We start from the raw sequence: 18,314 nt of genomic DNA, 5'->3' as shown, positions 1-18,314 counted from the left end.
GTAGCCTCAAAGGTCCTAATAACTCTGGTTGGTCAGCTTTATATTCTTCTGGGAGTCATTCCTTGAGACTCTCCCTAGAATGTGTTCTTCCTTTCCTTACAAGTAACTTGTAAGCACCCAATTTCTTATATTAAGTTCCTTCATCTAAAATCCAGAAGGGTTTTTTGCTCCTTGCACTGAACCCTGATTAATACAAACATCTCCAAAATTATAATAACTTCCTTAACAACATACCAGTTCTCTTAAATAACACCTGTTTATTTTATAACCAGATATTTTTATTGTTTATACAGAAGAGTAGATATATTCTTAGCCCTAGTATATCTCTTTTTTTTTTCCCAACTGAATTTTGTTGTAAGAGGTAAATTTCTGCAGAATTTATCAGGGAGTTAGTAACAAGGCCAATTCTCTTTCTAGGTCTCTTAGCCATCTTATTCACATATTCAAACTAATTAACCTTTAGCAATGAAATCAAGGCCTTTGTTAATATAAGTCTGTTATTGTATCATCTTGCCAGCTTCTTCACTTCCCGTTACCTTCTTTTTCATTTTGTTTTGCTTTGCTTTTTGAGACAAGGTCTCACTCTGTCACCCAGGCTGGAGTGCAGTGGTGCAGTCAGGGTTCACTGCAGTCTTGACCTCTCGGGCTCAAGCGATCCTCCCACCTCAGCCTCCCAAGTAGCTGAGACTACAGGCATGTGCCACCGTGCCTGGCTACTTTTTTTTTTTTTTTTTTTTAGACAGTCTTGCTCTGTCACCCAGGCTGGAGTGCAGTGGCTCAATCTTGGCTCACTGCAACCTCCGCCTCCCGGGTTCAAGTGATTCTCCTGCCTCAGCGTCCTGAGTAGCTGGGATTAAAGATGTGCACCACCACGCCCAGTTAATTTTTTGTATTTTTAGTAGAGATGGGATTTCACCATGTTGGCCAGGCTGGTCTTGAACTCTTAACCTCAGGTGATCTGCCCTCCTGGACCTCCCAAAGTGCTGGGATTAGAGGCATGAACCACCTCGCCCAGGCTACTTTTTGTATTTTTTGTAGAGATAAGGTTTTGCCATGTTGGCTACGCTGGTCTTGAACTCCTAGCCTCAAGCGATCCTCCTGCCTTGGCCTCCCAAAGTGCTGGGATTATAGGCGTGAGCCACCATGCCCAGGTAACGTTTTTTTTCAAAGTCACAAAGAACACACCAGTTCTTCTTGTGCCAGCGGAGATTAGTACTATCATGAAAAAAGTAATGGACTCTAGGAAGACAAAAGGTACTTCTTGTTTTCCAAGTTGTTTTACATTTTTGTAATGGTAGCTTTTGGAAAGTTAAGGCCAGTCCCATGTCAGATTTAGTCAACATACAATTTGGCAAGGTAAAGCTGAGTTCAAGGGACTGACAGAGTCTTCTTGACTACCTTTCCTTCCCGTGCCACAACCTCAATTGAGAGTATTCATAGGTTTCAGGAAATCTGTATTAGTCATGGTTCTTCAGAGAAAGAGAACACTGTGTGTGTGTGTGTACGCGCACGCACACACATGCATGCATGCATGTGCGTAAAGAGAAAGAGAGAGAGAGATTCTAAAGAGTTAGTTCACATGACTATAGAGGTTGGCAAATCCAAAATCTGCAAGGTGGGCTGGCAGCCTGGAGCTCCAGGAAAGAGCTGATACTGTAGTTCAAGCCCAAAGGCCATCAGGCTGGGAACCTAGAGAAGAGCCAATGTTGCAGTTCAAAGGCCATCTGTTGGCAGAATTCCTTCTTACCCGGAATAGGTCAGTCTTTTGTTCTATTCAAGTCTTCAACTGATTGATGAGGCCCACCCACATTATGGAGAGCAATGCTTTATTCGAAATCCACTCATTTAAATGTTAATTTCATCCAAAAGCACCCCTCACAGAAACATCTAGAATTATGTTTCACCAAATATCTGGGCATCGTGGCCCAGCCAAGTTGACATATAAAATCAATCATCACATCCTCTAGAAGAAGTCCAGTCTTCTAAGAAATGTATAGGATAGGGGAAAAGAGAAAAATAAAGTCTCAGATGTTAGCTTAAAATGAGTGGATACAACAGAGGTTCCCAAATTTCTTCCTTACCACTCCTTAGGAACGGCTTGTGAACTGGGAAGTTTAGACAAATAGGTAGGCCTAGGACTCTAAGTATTTTACAGGGTTCAAGATTTACAAGCTGTGTCTCTTTTTTTTTTTTTTCTTCACGACGGAGTCTTGCTCTGTCACCCAGGCTGGAGTGCAGTGGCTCGATCTTGGCTCACTGCAACCTCTGCCTCCTGAGTTCAAGCAATTCTCCTGCCTCAGCCTCCCGCATAGCTGGGATTACAGGCACCCGCCACCACACCCGGCTAATTTTTGTATTTTTAGTAGAGACGAGGTTTCACTGTGTTGGCCAGGCTGGTCTCAAACTCCTGACCTCGTGATCTGCCTGTCTCAGCCTCCCAAAGTGCTGGGATTACAGGCATGAGCCACTGCACCCAGCCCGTGCCTTTTTCCTGAATTTCTCTTCTTAAGGGACCATGGTACATTATGGAAGTTTTTCAAAATAAAGAGATGTGGAAAGAGTAAGTAACTCAATCTGTAAGAATTATGTGCTGATTTCAATTTTATAATACTTTCAAAAAATGCAATGTTGTCCATTTATTAAAAATAGTGAAGATAATCAATAATTAGGGGCATGGAAAAGCAGTGAAAACAGCCCAATATTGTATCTATAAAATGTTGATGTTTGTCTGTGCCATTGGTAAATAGTGTTAGTGGGGGAAAAGTTGAGTCTCTTATGCATTGAACCTTTGGGGTGATGTGTAGTGATTTCCATATGGCTGAGCCGAGGACCAAGCTCCTTGCCTGAGTTGAAGGTAGAAGTAGAAGTTCCTTGAAAGAAACAGAACTAAATCTGTTTGCTGATGAATATTCATCTGTGCATGGTAAAAACACAGCCTCAAATACAAATATAGTGTCATAAAAAATGTTAATGTTAGGCCGGGCGCGAGGGCTCACGCCTGTAATCCCAGCACTTTGGGAGGCTGAGGCAGGCAGATCATGAGGTCAGGAGTTCGAGACCAGCCTGACCTACATGGTGAAACCCCATCTCTACTAAGAATACAAAAATTAGCCGGGCGTGGTGGCAGGCGCCTGTAATCCCAGCTACTCTGGAGGCTGAGACAGGAGAATCGCTTGAACTTGGGAGGCAGAGGTTGCAGTGAGCCGAGATCGTGCCATTGCACTCCAGCCTGGGCCACAGAGCAACACTGTCTCAAATAAAAAAAAAAAAGTTAATGTTAAAACATTATATATACATTTTTTTCTTTTTCTTTCTTTGCTTTTTTTTTTTGTTGAGACGGAGTTTCACTCTATCACCCAGGCTGGAGGGCAGTGGCGCGATCTTGGCTCACTATAACCTCTGCCTCCCAGGTTCAAGTGAGTCAGCTGCCTCAGCCTCCCGAGTAGCTGGGATTACAGGTGCCCGCCACCACTCCCAGCTAATTTTTGTATTTTTTAGTAGAGATGGGGTTTCACCATGTTGGCCAGGCTGGTCTTGAACTCCTGACCTTAACTGATCTGCCTGCCTTGGCTTCCCAAAGTACTGGGATTACAGGTGTGAGCCACTGCGCTTGGCCCCCACCTCTTTTTTTTTTTTTTTTAAATAGAGACAGGGTATTGCTATGTTGCCAAGGCTGGTTTCGAACTTGTGGGCTCAGGCAATCTTCCTGCATTGGCCTCCCAAAGTGCTGGGATTACAGGTATGAGCCACCACGCCCAGCCAAAACATTATATATTTGATCAAAAATCATAAGAGAACACAAAGATGCTTGCTATGGTTTGAATATGTCTCTCAAAGTTCATATGTTGGAAATTTGACGCCCCATGTGGTGGTGTTGGGAGGTGAGGCTTAAAGGGAGATGTTTGAGCCATGGGGGCACCGCTCTTATGAATAGCTTAATGCTATTATTGAGGGAGTGGGTTTGTTATTTCAGTAGTGGGTTCCTTATTAAAGGACGAGTTCTGGCCCCCTCTTGGGCGCGCTCTCTCTTTCTCTATCTCTTTGCCCTTCCACCATGGGATGATGTAGCAGGAAAGCCATTGTCAGATGCCAGCCCCTCAGTTTTGGACTTCCCATTCTCCAGAACTGTGAGGAAATAAATTTCTGTTCTTTATAAATTACCGAGTCTGCGGTATTTTGTTACAGTGGTACATAATGGACTAAGACAATACTAATGGGTATGAAGTTTCTTTTTGGGGTGATGAAAATATTCTAAAATTGATTGTAGTGGTGGCTGCACAATTCTGTGAATATACTAAAATCCATTGCATTGTACACTTTAAGTTGGTTAATTGTATGATATGTAAATTATATATCAATAAAACCACTAAAACAGAAAAATAACAGAGATAAAAGCATTTGTTAAAATAGTGTTGTAGAATTTGGGGTAAAATTTCTTATATTTTAACTTTTGTGTAATAATAAATGATTATTTTAATTTAGAAGAGGTTCTTTGTACCACTGAGATTTCAGCATTTCTTTTTTATTTAATGCATGCCTATTTCTCTTTTTTCTTCTTCATATGCACATTGTTGTATAATCTTTTTGTGCATATTATATAAAAAATGCAAACCCATTTTTCCATGAATAATGTTGATATAACATTCTTAAGTTAATTTGAGAGGATGGTGATGTATAAGTTTATGGGTTTTAGGATTTACGAATTTGTGGGTCTCAGTTTTTGGTATTTCCAAACTGGCTCTTTTAGAAAGCAATAAGAACCAGACACCAAAGTAAAGCATAATAAAGAGAAACAAAATATTATTTTGTATTCTTTCTAGTTCACACCCAAAGAGGGATCTATTTCAGAGCCTCTTAAGTAAATAATGCCATTTCTCTCAAAATTAATATTTGAGTTCTCACAGAAGACAAGAACAGGTCTTGTAGTAAGCAGCGAAGGACACTGAATCTCATTTTTAATGTCCAGACAATACCAGGGTTGTGAATAGAAAGAAAAGAGCTTTCCATGTTGGTGGCCTACTGCCTGTTACTCCCAAATTGATTGAACACTTTTGCAGTTTTTGTTCTGGTTCCCTGTCTCTGGATCTTCTCTGTGGGTCATCATCAATAAGGTGTTCTCTTTGCCCAAGACAGGCTGGTTGGGCTCACCCTGAGAGCTGCTTTGGAAAGGATGTGTGGAAATATTTTTTTTCTTTTTTTGAGATGGGGTCTCACTCTGTTGCCCAGCCTGGCGTGCAGTGGCACAATCATAGCTCACTGTAGCCTCGACTTCCGGGGCTCTAGTGATTCTTCCACCTCAGCCTTCTGAATAGCTGGGAGTACAGGTGCGCACCACCACGCCCGGCTAATTTTTGTATTTATTTGTAGAGACGGGGTTTCGCCATGTCACCCGAGCTGGTCTCAAACTCCTGGACTCAAGGGTTCCGCCCACCTCGGCCTCCCAAAGTGCTGGGATTACAGGTGTGAGCCAACGCGCCCGGGCTACAGTTGTTTAAAAAATTTTTTTTTGCGGTAATTTTTACAAATTTCAACATCAGGCACAGGAGGAGAGGAGTAAGAGGCCCAAGAGGGCTGCAGACTGGCAGGGAAAGTGAAGAATTGGAGGGTAGACCACTAACTATAACAGAGGAAATAAAGGTAGATGGGATAAGAACAATGGGAGAGGGATTGACGAAAGAAGTATGGGCTAAGGGAAGGACGATGGTGGAGGCCAGTGTGACCGAGGGGAGGGGAAAGGTGGAAGAAGCAGAGTGGGATAGCGTCCTGGGAAAGAAGTGAAGGAGGTCAGTGGACCGCTAAGGGTTAGACTCCCAGAGGCGGGAGAGCGGCGCGGAGCGGGGGGGGGGGGGGGGGGGCGCGGAGTGGGGGTTAAGGGGCGTGAGCAGCGCATGCGCTGGAAGCACACTGCGGCAATTCTGGAGAGGTTGTCTTTTTCTGGCGTCAGCGTTGCGGCTCAAGGCAAAGCTGGTCCTGTGCCTGCTGTCCACTGCCGCTAAGGCCTGCTGCTGCCATTCAGGCGTGTCTCTCTCTCTCTCTCTCTCTCTTTCATGCCGCTCTCTCCACCCCATCTTGGGACGGCCAGCTCTAAGAATTCCTGCTACGACACTGAATTCAACCAGGAGGTAAAGGAACGATGTAGGGGAAGAACAGAACATGGAGGGCGGCGGAGGGAACTTGGGCCAGGAAGATCCTTAATTTGTGCATTTTTCCAGTTCACGGGAGGAAAAAATGGAATACGTTACAGGCCCAAGTTTTCCAAAAGGATGTGGAGCATTTGTTTCCCATTGTGAAAGGAATGCGGATTCCTTTCCTCTAACTAGAGTCAAGGCACCTGAGCATCGGTGTTTTCCATAATTTTCCCTGTTTAAAACATTTGTGGCTCGTCATTTGTAGCAGATGTATTTAAAGGGCGAGGCCTTAGGATTATGTTCATCCGATGGTTTGTGAGAGTTTTCCTTGCCTTTGTTCAGGTTGACCGGTCTTATGTGAATCCTGGGGTACTCTAGCCCCCTCCCTTGGAGTTGGGACCGATTCCATCTAGATCTAAGATTCACTCTGATCACCTGCAACGCCTTCTTTCCCCGATTCAACTTCCCTAGTTTATCGCATCTACCCGCATTAGGGAAGGCTGGTAATGGCTCTCCTTGGGCACTGGGGCAGAATTGTGGCGAGAAACACGTCCAGATAGCATCAGGCATGCATAACGTATACAAATGGGAGCAAGAAGGGAGAGGACTAGCGCGGTGCGCAGGGTATTTGAGAGGCTGGATGAGGAGGCGCGGCGCCGAGGGGCGGCGCTCAAGCTTACAGTATTTGAGAAGACCTGAGTTAAGGGGAGGGGCTCCAGTGGGGGGGGGGGAGAGGGAGGCACGCATGCGCAAGGCTTGAATGGAGTCGGGTTTGGAGGATCAGAAGGTCGGGAAGGGAAGGACTCGCAGGCATATTTACGAACGCAAAGTTGCTAGGAGTTGGTACCAGCGTTTGGGAGGTAGAGGTGGCGCTCATGCGTATTTGAGACAACATCTGGATGGTTGGGGAGAACGGTGAGGAGGAAGCGGCGCGCATGCGTATTTCAGACGGAGTGCCGGGGAGGGGAGGCGCTCAGCGTTCGGGTAATTAAGGTTGCAAAATGGCGAGGGGGGAGGTAAGCTGTCTTTGCTTGGCCATCTTGGGCTAGCAGGCCTTGCAGAGAACTACCTTTTTAGCTGAGTGAAGGGATCAACCTGAGTTGGAGTTCTCCTATGCTGTGGCCAGATCCACTAGAAATTAACCCAGAATCTTAGCCTCTCACTGGCCTATCGGTAAGTGGGTACAAAAATGAGGAGGCGATGATGACTCTGCAAAAGGTTGCGGCAGCTGGCGGTGCGTAGGAAATGCGTAAAAAGGGAGCACTTGGAGACAGGCCACATTTGGGCAGTACGCATTCGGAGGGCTGTCTCTGGCTTTCCGATCTTGGGTCACTGTACTTGGCTGTGAATACAGTCACCCCATCAGAGTAGCAAAACACTGTGGTTGTAGTGTGAGAATCTAATGTTAATGTTGGCCGAAAGCCCTTGATTTTCTCCCCTGAGAACATAGGCGTGAGGATTTGGATGTGTTTCCAAATGCTTGTTACTCTTTGCCGTAAACCTGGAATTTGGACCTATGGCTGCCTGGGACTCATACTGTCGTGGAGAAAGATTGAAAAGTAGTTAATGGCAGTGGTGGTATGAAGGTAACCTGGGCTTTCACCCTTTCCTTTATTTTTTCTTCTATAGAACTTTCAGCACGGTTTTGTCAAAGGAGAAGATTAGAGTTTCTATTTTAAAGGCAGATGTACTGTCATGACTCTTTGAAGACTTGCTGTTAATCGCTAAAACTAGTAAGTTAGCACTTAGATACAGACATAGTTAGAAGGGGCACAGGATTAAAAAGTGAAAAAAACATCTTTTCCCAATAATCCTAGCTATGATTTCATGGTGGTCCTTTTCCTTCTCTGGACCTATTTCTCTCTCGCGCTCATTTATTTATTCACTTTTAGACAGTCTTGCTCCGTCGCCCAGGCTGGAGTGCGGTGGCGCGATCTCAGCTCACTACAACCTCCGCCTCCCGGGTTCAAGCGATTCTGATGCCTCCGCCTCCCGGGTTCAAGCGATTCTGATGCCTCAGCCTCCCAAGTAGTAGCTGGGGTTACAGGTGCGCGCCACCACGCCCGGCTAGTTTTTGTATTTTTAGTAGAGACGGGGTTTTGCCATGTTGGCCAGGCTGGTCTCGAACTCCCGGCCTCAAGTGATTGGCCTCCCAAAGTGCTGGGATTACAAGCGTGAGCCACCACGCCCGGCCGCTGGGCCTATTTCTCTATCTGTAATAATGATTAAACGTCAATAGCACTTACTACGTTCGAGGTTCTGGTCTGCGTGCTTTTACATAGGCCGTAACTCATTTGGTACTCTCTACAATCTTACGAAACAGCAGTACTGTTATTAAGTTTTTACAAATGACAAATTTGAGGGACACGAGACTAATTTGTTCAAGGCTTTACAGCCAGTTGAATGGCTGAGACTGGGTTTTTATCCAGGTGGGATGGCTCCAGAAGCATGTGCTCTTAAGCATTATGCTTTATTCCCTAAAAAGAGGAGGCGAATTTAAAGGAACCTTCTTTTATGATTTCAAAATTTGTTTGTAACTAACCAAAACCATTTGAGAAAGACCTGTTTTCTGTTTCTGACTGTGCAGACTACAGGGTTACATACCTAGGAGACAAAAGGTAAAGAATTGTTGATTTGGTGCCTAGTGGGGTAGCTATCCTTAACTACCCTTATCTTCTGTGCTTTTTGTTATGCAGAGGGTCTAAAATGGCCGACTGCGGCAGGCTGGACACACCCTTCTTGTTTTGCCTGATTTTCTGTCTGATCTAATGCTTTGAGACATCTAACCAGTCATTTGCCGCAGTAGTTCTTTTTTAACCCATTATTAGTATTTCGTGTTGATCTAAATATACAATAGTAATGGAAAGGTTATTGTCTTTTTTCTTGTAATAAAAGACTGAAAATACATTTGTTTTATTTTTATTATTTGCTTAGGATACGTTCGTGGAAGTGGAGTTAGTACATCAAAGGGTATGAACATTTTAAACTCTCAGTATCTATTGCCAAATTTCTTCCTAAAAAGGTTGTATCAATTTTTACTCATACAAGCGCTGAATGTTGTTGTTTTTTAATTTTTAATGGATAAAAACCAGTATTAATTTTTCATTTGCTTATTAGTTTGGATTTGCTTCCTCCATATATATCTCAGCAGTTTTCTTTCATGTAATGATAGTTCATATCTTATGTTGATTTATGCGTTGAAGTTTTAGTTGACTGCTTATTATTATCTGTTTGAGTGTGTTCTGTAAATAAAGATTAGTACTCAGACTTTTGTAATGTTATAAATACCTACTCCATGTTATTGTTTGCCTCTTAATTTTTGTCTTTAAATTTTTGATTAGTAGAGATTTGAAATTATTTGACAAATTTATCTTCTATTTTGTGATTTTTATTCTATTGTTTAAATTTGAATAGCTCCCTCAGTCTAGAAATTTGGTAAATATTGTAACTTTGCCTGAGGGTAACTATCAAGCATGGGAGAAAAAACATCCATGATTTTACCACCCAGAGATAACTATTGTTAATACATTTATTCACTTTATTCTCTGCATTTTTCTATGCAGTTGATAATATATGTGTACTATTTTATATTGTGTTTTGTTTTTAACATTATAACATGCGTATGTCCATGTTAAACATTCTTTGTAATTGTCACTGTTTCATGATGTTCTGTTGTATGGAAGTATTTTACAGATTTTCAGTATTTTAAATTATGTAATGAGTATCTTTTCATTTGGTTTTTATTATTTATTTTGGGTTGTTTATCGAAGAGACTTCTAGAATTAGTTATTTGTCAAAAGATTTGAACATTATAAAGAATTGGCATATTTACTTTTCAAAAAATTAGTGTCAGTTTTTGTACCCAGTCATTTAGGTATTTATAAAAAATGCTTTGCTTTTTTTTTTTTTTTTTTGCTGACTCCATATGTAAATGAATGAATGGTATCTCTGGGTTTTTTTTGTTTTTGTTTTTTTTTGAGACAGGCTCTCCCCCTGTCGCCCAGGCTGGAGTATAGTGGCGTGATCATGGCTCACTGAAGCCTCGACTTCCAGGGCTCCAGACATCCTCCTACCTCAGCCTCCTGAGTAGCGGGAGTACAGGTGTGTGCCATCATGTCCAGCTAATTTTTAAATTTTTTTGTAGAGATGGAGTTTTGACATGTTGCTCAGGCTTGTCTTGAACTCCTGGGCTCAAATGATTTTCCCACCCTGGCTTCCCAAAATGCTGGGATTACAGGGGTGAGCCGCCATACCTGGCCGATATCTTTGTTTTGTGATACAGTTCTCTGATTATTAGTGAGGCTGGACTTTTAGATCTTAATTACTAGCTCTTATTTCCTTTTGTGAATTATTCAATTTGTGCCTGAATGTTATTTGTAAGTTGCAAATGTCGTTTGTTGCAGATATGCTCCCAGTAATATTTGTTGCCATTGAGTCTGAAGAAATGTTTGCAATTCCAAATATAACTGCTGTGTGGATACATGTCTGGTTCTTGGTAGCCATTTTGAGATAACATTTGTCTGACCTCTATCTTATTTTTGTTTTTATTTTTAGAGTGGAGGTCTTGCCCAGGCTGGTCTCGAACTCCTGGGCTCAAGCGATCCTTCTGCCTCGGCCTCCCAAAGTGCTGGGACTACAGGCATAAGCCACCTTGCCCGGCCTTGTCTGACCTTTAAACAGAAATCCATTTCTTTTTATCTAAAAGGAAAGCACTTTTGAGTACTGTACAACAGTGGTGCTTCCTGGCTCTGGGCATGGGGAGAAGACAGGGCAACATTTTGTCCCTAATGAGAAACTAATTTAGACAAGAAACAAAACAGTGGTCCCTTCTCCCCCATCCATTCAGGGACTGGTCTTATTTTAAATATTTCTGAGTGGACTGAGGGAGGATATGGGCAATAGTGAAATGTCCACATTTATGCATACTGTTAAATGCTTTGGGGATGTGAAATGCTAATAGGAACACACTAGCACGTGAGAAGGCACCAGGAGTGGGCTAATTGGCAGAAAGGAACAGTGTATAGGCAAGAGCAGTGTAATAACTTTAGGGGAAAATAGTATGTTAAGCTTATTAAATAACAGCCTCATAGAGACATCGGGTCCCAAAACAGTGATCTCAGTATAACTGTCAACAGCTTGCTGATGTTATCAGCCCTATTTGCTGGTCAGAGACAAAAAAGCCATTAAAAACCTAGGTATGATTAAGAAAGGTATGAGGCACAGAAAAATGCCATCCTATCTTTGTATAAAACCATCTGAACCAAATAACTATTACAGGGGTAATCTTGCCTCAAGGAGTCTGTTACTATCACTCACATGATTTTGAAAAGGGAGTGGGCAGTGTGTTACCTCTCTGTTTCATTTTTCTTGTTTATAATACATAGGTGAATTAGATATTCTCAAAGGTCTTGGAGGGGTCTAATTCTGGTTTCCTGAAACTGAATGTTATTTCTAGTTTGGAGAATCTGTTTAATTATGTTTATTAAATAAACTTTTCTAACTTATTCCTACTCTGATCTGTATATTATCTATTTTGTATTTAATAACATTCTAACTTTTTTTTTTCAGTGAAGGATGAGGATTATTGGATTTAGAAGTGCCAAATGAGCTGTTACTTACTGCTTCTTGCTATCCAGTTACACTGGGTTAATCCAGTTAGTTGTAAGCTCCCATTTTTCAGCATTTTGCTAGCTGTAGATATTAAACCAGGCTTATGTGGGTAGTAGGGTGGGGAGGTTAAGAGGAGTATAAGCAAAAAGGAAAAAAAAAAGGCTCATGTTTTAGAAGAGGGGGTTGAGAAGTTCCTTTATTGGAAGTCTGTGCACGGAAGTCCCATTTTCCATCATGCCAGTGTCTAGTTCCCAATTCCGTCTATGGCCACGGGTTAGGGAAAGCCTGAATATTTGAAATAACCGAAAAGCATTTAACCTTTGATTTCTATAATTTGTTCCTCCCCTCTCTTGATGTTACAGCCAGCAGCAGCCTGGAGCAGCACCCCCTGGGAAGAAATTTTACATCGGCCATTATAATACAACCTGATAAGTGTTGTAGCACTTATCAGATTGTATTGTAATTGTCTGTGTATATGCCTGTCTCTCTTCCTGTTATCAGTTAGACTGTGAGCTCCTTGAGGGCAAGGAAGGTGTCTTCATCTCCAGAGCCCAGCCTGGCACATTAGTAGGCCTCAGTAAATGTTTATTAGATGAATAAATGAATGACTCATCAGCAAACATTTATTGTGTGCCTGCTAAAGTGAGCTCCACAGGCTCTGGATTGTCAGCTGTTTCTTCAAAAAGCATGTGGTCAGAAACTTGATATTTCTGTATATATCTTCCTAAGAGTTTCTCATGAGACAATGCCATTTTTGTGTTTGGATTTCAGTCCTTGATATTTACAGATATTGCAACTGTTGCTATTGCTGACACTTGCTTTCTTGGTGGGACTTGAGTGATAACTGTTAGGTTGGGGCCTCATCCTCAGGGCCCAGGTAATCATCCAAATAGTATTCTTAGATAGGATTTTGCATTTTTCTTTCTTTCTTTTTTTTTTTTTTAAGAGACAGGTTCTCACTCTGTTGCCCAGGCTGGAGTGCAATGGTGCGATCACGGGTCACTGCAGCCTCGAACTCCTAGGCTCAGGTGATCCTTCCACCTCAGCATTCTGAGTTAGGACTATAGGTGTGTGCCACCACCCCTGGCTAATGTTTGTATTTTTCGTAGAGAAGGGGTCTCGTTATGGTGCCCAGGCTGTTCTTGAACTCCTGGACTCAAGCAATCTACCTCCTTCAGCCTCCCAGAGTGCTGGGATTACAGGTGTGAGCCACTGCACCCAACCAGACTCCATATTCTAAACCAAGAGTGGGCAAACTTTATTGCCCATGGGCTACCTGTTTTTGCAAATACCGTTCTATATTGGAACACAGCCATGTTCATTCATCGATATTTTACTTGGGGCCGCTTTTGCGGCCCAGTGGCACAATTAAGTAGCCATTAGGTTGGTGCAAAAGTAGTTGCTGTTTTCGCCATTAAATATATTGGAGACATTGTGGCCCACAAAGCCTTTGTAGAAAAAGATCTGTGGCTACTCTGGATCATCACTCGACAGTGGTGGTTTCATTCCTCATTCCATTCACCAAACCAGAAATTCATATTTATTTACTTCATTTGTCATTGCTTGTGACAAGTCTTTTTCCTCTTTTACAGATAAGCCAGCTAACACATGTTTTAAATTAGAAGATTTTAAGACCTCCCCCAGGGTCCTGCAGTCAGTCAGTTATACCCTGCCCTGCAATATCAAGCTTTGAACCTCTACTCTAGAAATACCTTTTATTATATTCAAACTTGAAGCACGTGGACATAGCATGCTTTGGTGCCTTCGTCCTTGCCCCCCTCCTTCCTACACAGTTCTTTGCAATGAGAATATGGGAAATAAGGACTTAATGTGAGATAAGGCAGAAAGGTAAGCTGAGGCAAATGTTTAGAGCGTCCCTAACACTAATTTTTAAATGAAGAAGTGGGGTGTCTGAAATATTCATTTATTTAGACGTATACAGGTAGTGAGCCTGACTTCCAAGAGCTTAGAGCCGCTTCTCTTGTGCCTCCTCAACTTTACATGTACTATCTTGGTAACCTGCCTATGAATACATTTTGATTCATTTCACTTCATTAAAAAGTTGGAGAGCTCGAAGTCATATTTGAGAAAGCTAAATCTAAAACAAAATGGAGGAAACACTGAATAGGCTCATCTCGTTGGATAGGATCATCCTAGGAATAAAATATAATAGAAGGAAAGGTCTTACGCCATATTTTTAAAGCTGCTTGCTGGATTTTTCCCAAAATTTTATTGTAAAAGTTGTCAAAAATACAAACAGAAAGTTGAAAGAATTGTATGGTGAAAAGCCATGTACCCAACACCTAGATTTTATAATTAACATTTAACTATACAGTCATGTGTTGCTTAAAGACAGGATATGTTCTGAGTAATGGATCATTAAGTCATTCTGTTGTTGTGTGAACATCATAGGGGAGTGTACTTATACAAACCTAGATGGTATAGCTTACTACACACCTAGGCTATATGGTATAGCCTATTCCTCCTAGGCTACAAACCTGTGCAGCATGTTGCTGTATTGAATACTGTAGGCATTCGGAATACAATGGTAAGTATTTGTATATCCAAACATATCTAACATAGAAAAGGTACAGTAAAAACATGGTGTTATTATCTTATGGGACTACCATTGTATATGCGCCTGTGACTGAAATGTTACTATAAGATTCAGGACTGTTTGTGTTATCACATTAACTCATCTTTGTTGAATAGGTTTTAAAAATCTGTCTGTCTTCTATGTTAATGTCATCTGTATCTCACCCATCATGGTGCTGAAAAAGTTTCTTTTCATTCTTATTTGTGTCTTCTAAGTCAGCATGAATACCAGCACAGCCCAACTATGTCTAAGCAGATCTGTGCAGGAATGAGAGTCCCAGGGAGAGAATCCACGTTGTTTCTGAAAGAAAATGGCTATAGCTCACTGTTGTTTACTGGAAATAGTAGGGGGGAAGGAAAGATGGAAGTCCAGGTCCAGTGTCATATGCTGCCCTGCACCTTACTCACTTCTCTGCCTTTAGGGTAGGTGGTTTTCTGAGCAGCTTCTGCTTGGTTCTCTCCTTTAAGGCTTGCTAAAGGAGAAACAACAATGTCATATTGAAATGCCAATGAGGCAATATTTAGCATTAGAATAACTCTTTGGAATTGTAGCAAATGGAATTTTAGTTTGGGCTACTGTTTAATAGTATTCTTTGAGCCTTTTCTGTTAGCAACAGCTGCAGTTTCAATTAGGAAGCACCATGAAATTTTGTTTATCTTTATCCATGGACATGATAATGGTAAATGTTACCTGTTTGTGTCTATCTCCTTTGATTTAAACTCAAGGGTAGAGATGTGTTTTACTGATCTTTGCAAATCTCTTACACTGTAAGGTTTGTATTCATTTATAGGGATATACCCCCAAATATATGTTTAACCTTATTTAAAAAAAGATTTAGATATGTGCATATTCACGGTGTTCATAACAGTAAATAATGGAAAAACTTACCTAGTCATGAATAGGAACTTGGTTAAATACATTTTGGTGTATTCATGTAATGGGACAACATAGCCATTAAAAATAAAAATAGTCTTGAAGATAAATATTTGACTTGGAAAGATGTATACAGTATATTAATTGAAAAAGGGCTAAAGAGCAATAGTATAGTTTCATCTAATCATTGTAAAATAAGAATTCATGTTTGTGTATGTACATGAAAGTTGTTGGACGAACATACCCCAAGTGTTAAACTTTTCTGGGATTCTGGCTGATTTTTTTTTTTTTGAGATGGAGTCTCGCTCTGTCGCCAGGCTGGAGTACAGTGGCGTGATCTCGGCTCACTGCAACCTCCGACTCCCTGGTTCAAGCAATTCTCTTGCCTCAGCCTCCTGAGTGGGATTACAGGCATGCGCCACCATGCCCAGCTAATTTTTGTATTTTTATTAGAGGCGGGGTTTCACCATGTTGGCCAAGATGGTCTCGATCTCCTGACCTTGTGATCTGCCTGCTTCGGCCTCCCAAAGTGCTGGGATTACAGGCCTGAGCCACCGCGCCTGGCCTCTGGCTGATTTTTACATTCTTTGCCTAATACAGTTCTGGAATTTTTTTTTTCAGTGTTCATCTATGACTATCAAAGTTAGAGACACATTGAAACTATTTCATTTTGAAATTGTTGACCTAAACAGAAATGGAATAAATGGGGGTGGTGAGGGGTTCTGGAAACTGGAGAAATTTAGTTCGGAAAAGAGCTGGGTGGGGTGGGGGAAGGGAATGGTGGAAATAAGATCACTGTCTTCAGAGGAAGGCACTAACTACCACCTACCCCTCTATTCCTGGCTCCTTAGTGCAAGCATTTTCTGGATCAGTGTTTACACTTCTCATTTATTTCACAATTAGGCCCTCTACACATTCCTTTTCTACCCTTGTCCTTCTGGGCTGTAAAGCTACAATAATTGCTAGTGGCAGCAGCTGCTTATGAATATGCAAGTCTTGCTTTAGTAAATGGTGGCCTTAGTTGCTCCAATAAAGAGATGGCTCAAACCTATCAAGGCTCCTGCTTCCCCTCTCCTCTCAGCTAGGCAGCACCAATCTTCCCTATCTATGGTGGGAGAAGTTTCTGCCTGGGTCTCATGGTCACTACTAGATTAGAGGACAGATACTTTCTTGCTGGTGGTAGGTAAAACAGTTAAAAATGAGTCCTGGGTAACTGCTCCTTGGGTCTTCCAGGGGTTTGAGTTGAGGGTTTCCCGCATCTCACTGAGTAACAGGACACTTAGCAGTATTGGCTTGTGCTGCCAGCATATAATGATAACAGTAACCTGGGCTTTGGGCCATTGCTGAATTGCCAGATTTCTGGGTTACTTTTCATGCTAAGCAGCTAGGGACTGAGAAACTTACAGGCAATAGACTGCTTCCTTAGAAAGAAAGGACCCTTTGGCCGGGCAGGGTGGCTCACGCCTGTAATCCCAGCACTTTGGGAGGCTGAGGTGGGTGGATCACCTGAGGTCAGGAGTTTGAGACCAGCCTGGCCAAGATGGTGAAACCCCATCTGCTAAAAATACAAAAATTAGCTGGGCGTGGTGGCAAGCGCCTGTAATCCCAGCTACTCTCACACCACTGCACTCTAGCCTGGGCGACAGAGCAAGACACTGTCTCAAAAAAAGAAAGAAAGAAAGGACTCCTTGATGGTCTTTGGCTTGTGTCTCATGACTCAGAGACTGTTACTTCAGTGGTTGATTCTTGGAGTTAGGGGCATAGCCACTGGTCTGCCTAGCTTTTTGTGGTCCTATTGATAACCCAGACAGCTGGGTGAGGGAGCAGATAATGTTAATTCCTTTTCACTTAAGGTAAGGTGAGTCGTGGTGGGAGTTGAGATTGTAAATGATAGGGTCTTGGTCCAAGAGCCCAGAGTTTTGTAACCTTTTCCTATCAGTGTGAAAACCAGATGCCGTCTGATGACTAGATGAAGATTTCATTCACCTTTTGCAGGCTGTTTTGATCAGGACTAAAGAATGTAGGTTCATTAACTGCCAGACACAGAAGGGCCACTAAGGGGTCAAGTTTGCCCACTTATTCACAGCGATATTGAAGTCTAAAGAGGGGAAGAACTTGAAGGAAACTATGAAGATAAGCAATAGAGTTCACATCTGGGTACTAACACTTTGGTGTAGTCATTGGTACCTCTGTACCCAGGTTGTCTCGTTTAAAATAAGGGCAGGAATCCTTACTAACAATTGTAGACCTTGCAACTGCCTTTGCCAGATAATATAATTGTGATGCTAAGTGTGAATGCTTAGCAAGAGTAAAATCTGAGATCCGTGGTGTGGCTGGCCGGATAACTTTACTAAGGTGTAAAAATAAAATTAAAGCTGGATCTCAAACCTTGACTGTTCCATCTTATGTTTGTTTCTTTCTTCTCCCTGTCCTATAGGTGATGCCACACTCAATCAGAAACTATGCTACTGTTGAAGAGGCATATTGAGCTCTGCCTGGTTAACCTCCAGTGAGGTTGTTAGAGAATTGGGAGAGGCTCAAATCAGCATCCTGCACCTAGTTATCAAACAATTGTGAAGTCTTGGTAAGTGGCCAGTGGCTTTGGTGGGCTTGCCCAGTTAGTGGGATGGGGTAGGGTAAGAGTGCTTAATAGGCACTAAGCAATTACTGGATATTTTCACATGATATGAAAAAAAAGTCTTAAAATATTCAGGCTGTACTACAGAATAAACAGTCTAACCTCTTTTTTCCCTATTCTCCCATTTTTATAGATGGGGGAATTAGAAATTGCCCAGGATTATATGAGACCACAGTAGATGGCACAAATTGCCCAAGATTTTAGCTAGTTGGCATAGAAAATGGATTTGAGTCCAAGCCAGTAGTGTGTCTTCTACTCAGTGCTTCATCTAGGTTCTATCAAATCCAAGGAAGCCATGTGAGACAGAAATGTTTTTATTTCACAGTAAAAGATTTTTTTTTCTTTTTCTTTTTTTTTTAATTAGAGATGGGGGTCTTACTATGTTGCCCAGGCTGGTCTTGAACTCCTGGGCTCAAGTGATCCACACACCTTGGACTCATTTCACACTAAAAGATTTCTGTAATAGCTC

General features: G+C 42.0%; 1 long non-coding RNA gene across 1 annotated transcript in view; it reads left to right on the top strand.

The window, feature by feature from the left end:
* The first annotated feature begins 7,055 nt into the window (after positions 1-7,055).
* Positions 7,056-18,314, top strand: part of LOC129023953 (uncharacterized) — a 48,210-nt gene continuing 36,951 nt past the window's right edge. The window contains exons 1-2 of the long non-coding RNA XR_010125336.1: positions 7,056-7,301; positions 17,645-17,791. This is a non-coding gene — a long non-coding RNA (uncharacterized LOC129023953). The remainder of the gene's footprint in view (positions 7,302-17,644; positions 17,792-18,314) is intronic.

The sequence above is a fragment of the Pongo pygmaeus genome, chromosome X (assembly GCF_028885625.2).
Source record: "Pongo pygmaeus isolate AG05252 chromosome X, NHGRI_mPonPyg2-v2.0_pri, whole genome shotgun sequence".
NCBI lineage: Eukaryota > Metazoa > Chordata > Mammalia > Primates > Hominidae > Pongo > Pongo pygmaeus.
Note: the sequence above shows the minus strand (reverse complement) of the source record. Positions and strands in the feature narration are given on the sequence as shown.